Source organism: Dipodomys spectabilis, unplaced genomic scaffold, assembly GCF_019054845.1.
Source record: "Dipodomys spectabilis isolate Male_0828 unplaced genomic scaffold, ASM1905484v1 ptg000080l, whole genome shotgun sequence".
Taxonomy (NCBI): Eukaryota; Metazoa; Chordata; class Mammalia; order Rodentia; family Heteromyidae; genus Dipodomys; species Dipodomys spectabilis.
The window spans coordinates 317,598-323,597 of record NW_024870757.1 but is presented as its reverse complement, the minus strand read 5'-3'; the positions used below and the strand labels follow the sequence as shown (position 1 = coordinate 323,597).

The window sequence follows — 6,000 nt, the reverse complement described above, 5'->3', positions numbered from 1 at the left end:
GTAAACAATGGAGGAGGCTGCAATGCTTGATAAGAAATGTACTCATTATCTTGCCCATGTAATTGTAACCCATCTGTACAGTATGTTCACAAAAATAAATAAATAAATAAATAAAAAAGAAAGTAAATGGGGAGGATGAGACAGATGGAGGAGAGGCACACAATGGTGAACAGGCACATACATAAAGTTATGCATTCAGTAGATGATTTTGGTCACATTTTCACAACATGGTTATTTTCTTGTATATCTTACTAAGTAAGCGTGTAGTAAAAGGTTAAGACTATATATCAAAGCAATTTCAATAAAACATTCATCTTCAAGTTTCATAAATATATGCAATTCTAATGATAAAGTCTATACAATACATCTGCACATTTTCCTAGACTAACATATACCCAGACTCATGGAAGTCTCCTGTTAAATAGTTAATTTTGCCTAGATTTGAAATTATTTTCATAAACTTTGAATGAAGCCACAAACAAAGGTACTTTAACGTTTGGAATCTACCCATGTTTTAAAGGGAGATTAGAGGGAGGAAGGGGGAAGGGACAGAGAGAAGGAAAGGGAGAGAAAGAAGCAGTAATTTTGTAAATGAGAAGGGAACTCAATCCCTTACTTTCTTTTGCTTTCTGCATCAGTTTTTTGGAAAACACTGGAAGGAGACATGAGGTTTTCTATATATTGTCCAAGAACTTGGTTTTCTGATTTTAGCTTCAGGTTTTCTTCCTTAACTGCATCTATTCTTTTTTTTAAATTTAATTTAATTTTTTTTTGTGAACATACTGTTCAGAGGGGTTACCATTACATGGGCTGGATAATGCATACATTTTTTATCAATCATTGCAGCCTCCTCCTTTGTTTACCCTTCACATCCCTTCCCAGCCTCCATCTTACCCCCCCACCCAATCCTCCCTCCTCCCCTCCCCTCGCACCAACGTTATAAAGCTCGTTTTCGACATGACAACTTGTACTTCTCATTGTGCTGCATCTATTCTTGCTGAGAGATCTTCAAGTTTGTGTTGGAGTTCCAACACTTGATTAATGTCATGTTTTTTCCTCCAGTTCCATCTGATTTTCAGCATCAACATCCATGTCAGCATTCATCATCCTGGGCACTGAACTGTGCCTCAGACTGAAAAACCCTGATGAAAGATCCTCAGAGGCACCCGGAGGGGTGGGATCCAGAGATCACGACTCCGGCCGGGGACTCCAGCACCGACTGACCAGGCTACATCTTCTTTATGCATCATCCACAGTTGGGCCTGTGACCACTGCTCTGAACCTGGCTGACTTTGCTTCACTTGACCATGTTCAGTGTCACTCATTTCTCTGCTGACACCATGGAGCTTCTGAATTGTTTCTTGGCTGTGGTGAATAGTGCCACAGGAGATATGATATTCAAGGACCTACATATTCTTGAGAATATGCCTAAATATTTCATTTTCTATTGTTTTTTTTTTTTTCTGTCAGTTGTGGGGCCTAAACTCTGGGCCAGGGTGATGTTCTTCAGCTCTTCAGCTCAAGGCTAACACTCTACCACGTGAGCCACAGCACCACTTTTGGCTTTTTCTGCTTAGGTGATGCTGAGGAATTGAACCCTGGTCATCATGCATGCAAGGCGATCAGTCTACCACTGAGCTAACTTCCCAGCCCCTCATTTACTATTCTTTTTTTTTTTTTTTTTTTGGTTGGTAATGGGGCTTGAACTTGGCCTGGACACTGTCCTTCAGCTCTTCAACTCAAGGCTAGGGCTCTACCATTTGAGCCACAGTGCCACTTCCAGCCTTTTTTGCTTATGTGGTGCTGAGGAATCAAATCCAGGGTCTCCTGCATGCAAGGCAAACAGTCTATCACTGAGCCACCTTCCCAGCTCCTATTTTGCTTTTGAAAACAGGGTCTCAACTCTGTAGTCCAGGCTAGCCTTGAACCTAGTATATACTCTAGCCTCAGCCTCCTCAGTGCTGGCATTTCAGGTGCACATCACTAAGCCCAACTGCATTATTTACCTAACTGTTCATCAGTTCCATTGTGATCCCAAAGAGATGCTTAAATGCCTTGATGAGAGGATCATCTGCAGGGAAGCTCTCAGTCACTCTTCGCCTTCTCGGGGTGTGGGGCCTACTCTTCATCTCAATGCAGCTTGCTGATCTGCCATGCCCTGGGGGAGGGGACCTTCTGTGCCCACCAGGGTTAGCTGGTCTCAGTGATGTCACTGCACTCAGCACACGTGATGTCATTGTGCTCCGTGCACTGGAGCAAGGCAGTAGAAGCACACAGGGGAGGGTTTGCAGTCCACTGCAGTGGTCACAATTGGAGCTTTGGGGTTAGGACCCTGTCTACGCAGGCTGGCCTAGGAGGGTGTCCCTTGGTCCCAGCCTGGTTTCTTCAAGGGAGGGAGGGTCTCGGTGCTGCTTCTCCCTTCGTGTGAACATGCTACAAGAATTTGATGCACCTGTTCTCTGGGACTGCTCGCACAAATAGCCTCACACAGTGGCTTACATTCACAGATTTTATGGGGATCCACTCTGAGCTCCTCTCCTCACTTCAAGCCCAGTTATAGTTCTTGATTTTCTTGGGCTTATGGATGTATCCTCAGCCTCCCCCTGTCTCTTTCCCCAGGCTGTGCCCTCTGTGTACTGAGTCTTCTCCAGCTGGGGTGCTTAGGAGGACTCTGTGGTTGGCTCTAGGACCCACTCACAATTCAAAGTGAACTCATCGTGGGATGTTGAAACACTCACCCACAGACACTACTTTCCTGTTCACCAGCACTGGCTCCAGATTGGGAACTAGTTTACAGCCCATATGTAAAGACAAACAAAATTCCCTGATTTTTCTCCACATTTCCACCACAGTCAACAGAAAAACTTTGAAAAGTGTGATCATTTCTCCCCAATAGCAAGCAAGCATTTCCTTTTTTTTCTTTCTTTCTTTTTTTTTTTTTTTTTATCTGAGACTAGAATTTCAACTGGGTATCTGATGCTTTTGTTCATTGGCTGGTGATCTACCACCAGAGTCATACCTCCTGCCCTGAGCATTTCCTTATGCAACAGCAGACACAGACCGACCCCTCTAATTCGGTTCACTTCTCACCCTAACTTCCCCTGCTGTGGATGTGAAAGCCCAGGTTGCTTGCTTGTGTTTTTGACTCTGCCACCACGTGGGGCTGATCAGCTCAAAGGAATCAGGACCAGGGACAAATCCTCACGGGTTCACCATAAAGGATGCTACTGAAAAGATTTGTATGGCAAGGCCCCAGGAGCCGAGAGCCTTGTCTACACCCCCTATGCTCCACGAACCCTCACATCTTCAGCTATCTGGAAGCTCTCCAAACCCTCTCCTTTTGTTCTTTTTTTGTTGTTGTTGTTTTACAGGCTTCATTGGATGGGGAAGACTGTGTCAAAGTGTGATCAAGCAGAAAGGGTGAGACAGGGTGCTGACAGGGCCAGGCTGGGGGCCTAGCAGTGCCTCCGCCTGCACCCTTTGTCCCTCCTGTTGGCACATGGGGCTGGACCCATGCCGTAATGGGTCTTGGGATGTGCCATCAGACACTGGTCAGGATTCTGCTGCGATGGCTCTGAGATGGAAACGCTGGGTCCAGTTGTTATCATGGCCCTCTTCTGAAACAAAGCTCAGGTTCTATGGCCTGCATTCCGGAGGGAGTTAATGAGCCAGAAACTGTGCACCAGACCCACCTGTACAGTCTCGGGTTCCTGTTCACCCATGGTGTTACCCACAGCACGGCTGTGGATGCCCCTATGTGGTCATTGCTATTTTGAGAAAAGATCTTACTATGTACACCAGGCTGGTTTGAAGTCACGATTCTTCCACATCAGTCTGCGGAGTACTGGGATTACAGGTGTGCATCAGCCTACTTGACTTTTGTTTTTGTAGCAATAGTATCCTATTGTTTGTTCTCTCATCATCACCCTTATCCACAAGTCTTGTGTTTATTTATTTATTTTTATATTTGTGAACATACTGTACAGAGGGGTTACAATTACATGGGCAGGATAATGCGTACATTTCTTACCAAGCATTGCAGCCTCCTCCTTTGTTTACCCTTCACATCCCTTCCCAGCCTCCCCCCTCCCCCCCAATCCCAATCCTTCTCCTTCCCCCCCATTTCCCCCACCTCCCCGCACCAACGTTGTAAAGCTCGTTTTGGACATGACAACTTGTACTCTCATTGTTGCAACAGGTCCACCTGTATCCTTAAACAACTGGTTTTTCCCCATCTCCCCATCAAATATAGTGAAAGCAGGGGGTATACTGTGGGGGAGGGACATACAAAGCAACAAAGAGATAATCTTATAAATGCGTTAGAAACACATGCATGAAAGAAAAAAAAATTAAAATACATATCTAAGGGTTCATTTTCCTGACATCACATTATCTGACGATTTCCGCTTGACTCATACATCTACTAGATATTGCAAATAGGGAAACCATGGGACCTATATTTGTTTGGGCCTGGCTTACTTCACTTAATATAATTTTTTCCAAGTTTTTCCATTTCCTAACAAATGGGGCAATGTCATTCTTTCTGATGGAGGCATAGAATTCCATTGTGTATATATACCACATTTTCTTGATCCATTCATCTATTGAGGGGCATCTGGGTTGGTTCCATATCTTAGCTATGGTAAATAATGCTGCAATAAACATAGTTGTGCTGGTAGCTTTAGTGTGGTCTTGTTTGTAAACATTTGGGTAAATGCCCAAAAGTGGGATTGCTGGGTCATTGGGGAGCTCTATGTGGAGTCTTTTGAGGAACCTCCATACTGCTTTCCAAAGTGGTTGAACAAGTTTACATTCCCACCAACAATGAAGTAAGGTTCCTTTCTGTCCACATCCCCTCCAGCATCTGTTGTTGTTAGAGTTCTTGATTTTTGCCGTTCTAACTGGAGTGAGGTGATATCTCAATGTTGTTTTGATTTGAATTTCTTTTATGGCTAGGGATGTTGAACATTTCTTCATGTGTCTATTGGCCATCCTTCTTTCTTCTTCAGAGAAGTTTCTCTTTAAGTCTTTAGCCCACTTATTTATTGGGCAGTTGTTTATTTGAGGATTTGTTGTTGGGTGGTTTAATTTTTTGAGTTCCAAGTATATTTTAGATATGAGACCCTTGTCCGTAGTATGGCTAGTAAAATCTTCTCCCAATCCGTGGGCTTTCTATTGATCTTGCTAGCTATGTCATTTGCCCTGCAGAAGCTCTGCAACTTTATGCAATCCCATTTGTCCAACCTTTCTTTGATTTGTTGTGTTTCCGGGTCTCTATTCAGAAAATTTCGGCCTGGGCCGAGGAGACCCAGGGTTTCTCCTATTCCATCCTGTAATGTTTTCAGAGTGTCTGCTTTGAGTTCAAGGTCTTTGATCCATTTGGAGTTGATTCTGGTGCAGGGTGATATATAAGAATCTAGCTTTAGTTTTCTACATGTAGTTAACCAATTTTGCCAGCACCATTTACTGAAGAGGCTGTCTTTCTTCCATTCTATTGTTTTAACTCCCTTATCGAAGATTAGATGGCTATAGGTCTGTAGGTTCATTTCTGGGTTTTCAATTCTATTCCATTGGTCCTGAGGTCTGTTCTTGTGCCAATACAAAGCTGTTTTGATTACTATGGCTTTATAGTAGAGTTTGAAATTTGGTATTGATATTTCTCCAGCAGTGTTCTTTCCGTTGAGGAGCGTTTTTGCTATTCGGGGTCTTTTATTGTTCCATATGAATTTTTGGATTGCCTCTTCTATTTCCTTGAAGAATGAGGGTGGAATTTTGATAGGTATTGCGTTGAATTTGTAGATAGCCTTGGGAAGTATTGCCATTTTCACGATGTTGATCTTTCCAATCCAGGAGCATGGGAGGTCTTGCCATTTTTTAAGTTCTGTGTTGATTTACTTTTTCAAGATTTTAAGGTTTTCATCATAGAGGTCCTTCACTTCTTTGGTTAAGTTAATTCCTAGGTATTTTATTTTTTGTGGGGCTATTACAAATGGAGTTGCT

The 6,000-nt window shown here is 43.3% G+C and overlaps 1 pseudogene; it reads right to left on the bottom strand.

Annotated features, from left to right (window-relative positions):
* Positions 1-612: 612 nt before the first annotated feature.
* LOC122110718 lies at positions 613-1,107 on the bottom strand (annotated as a pseudogene).
* Positions 1,108-6,000: the final 4,893 nt, after the last annotated feature.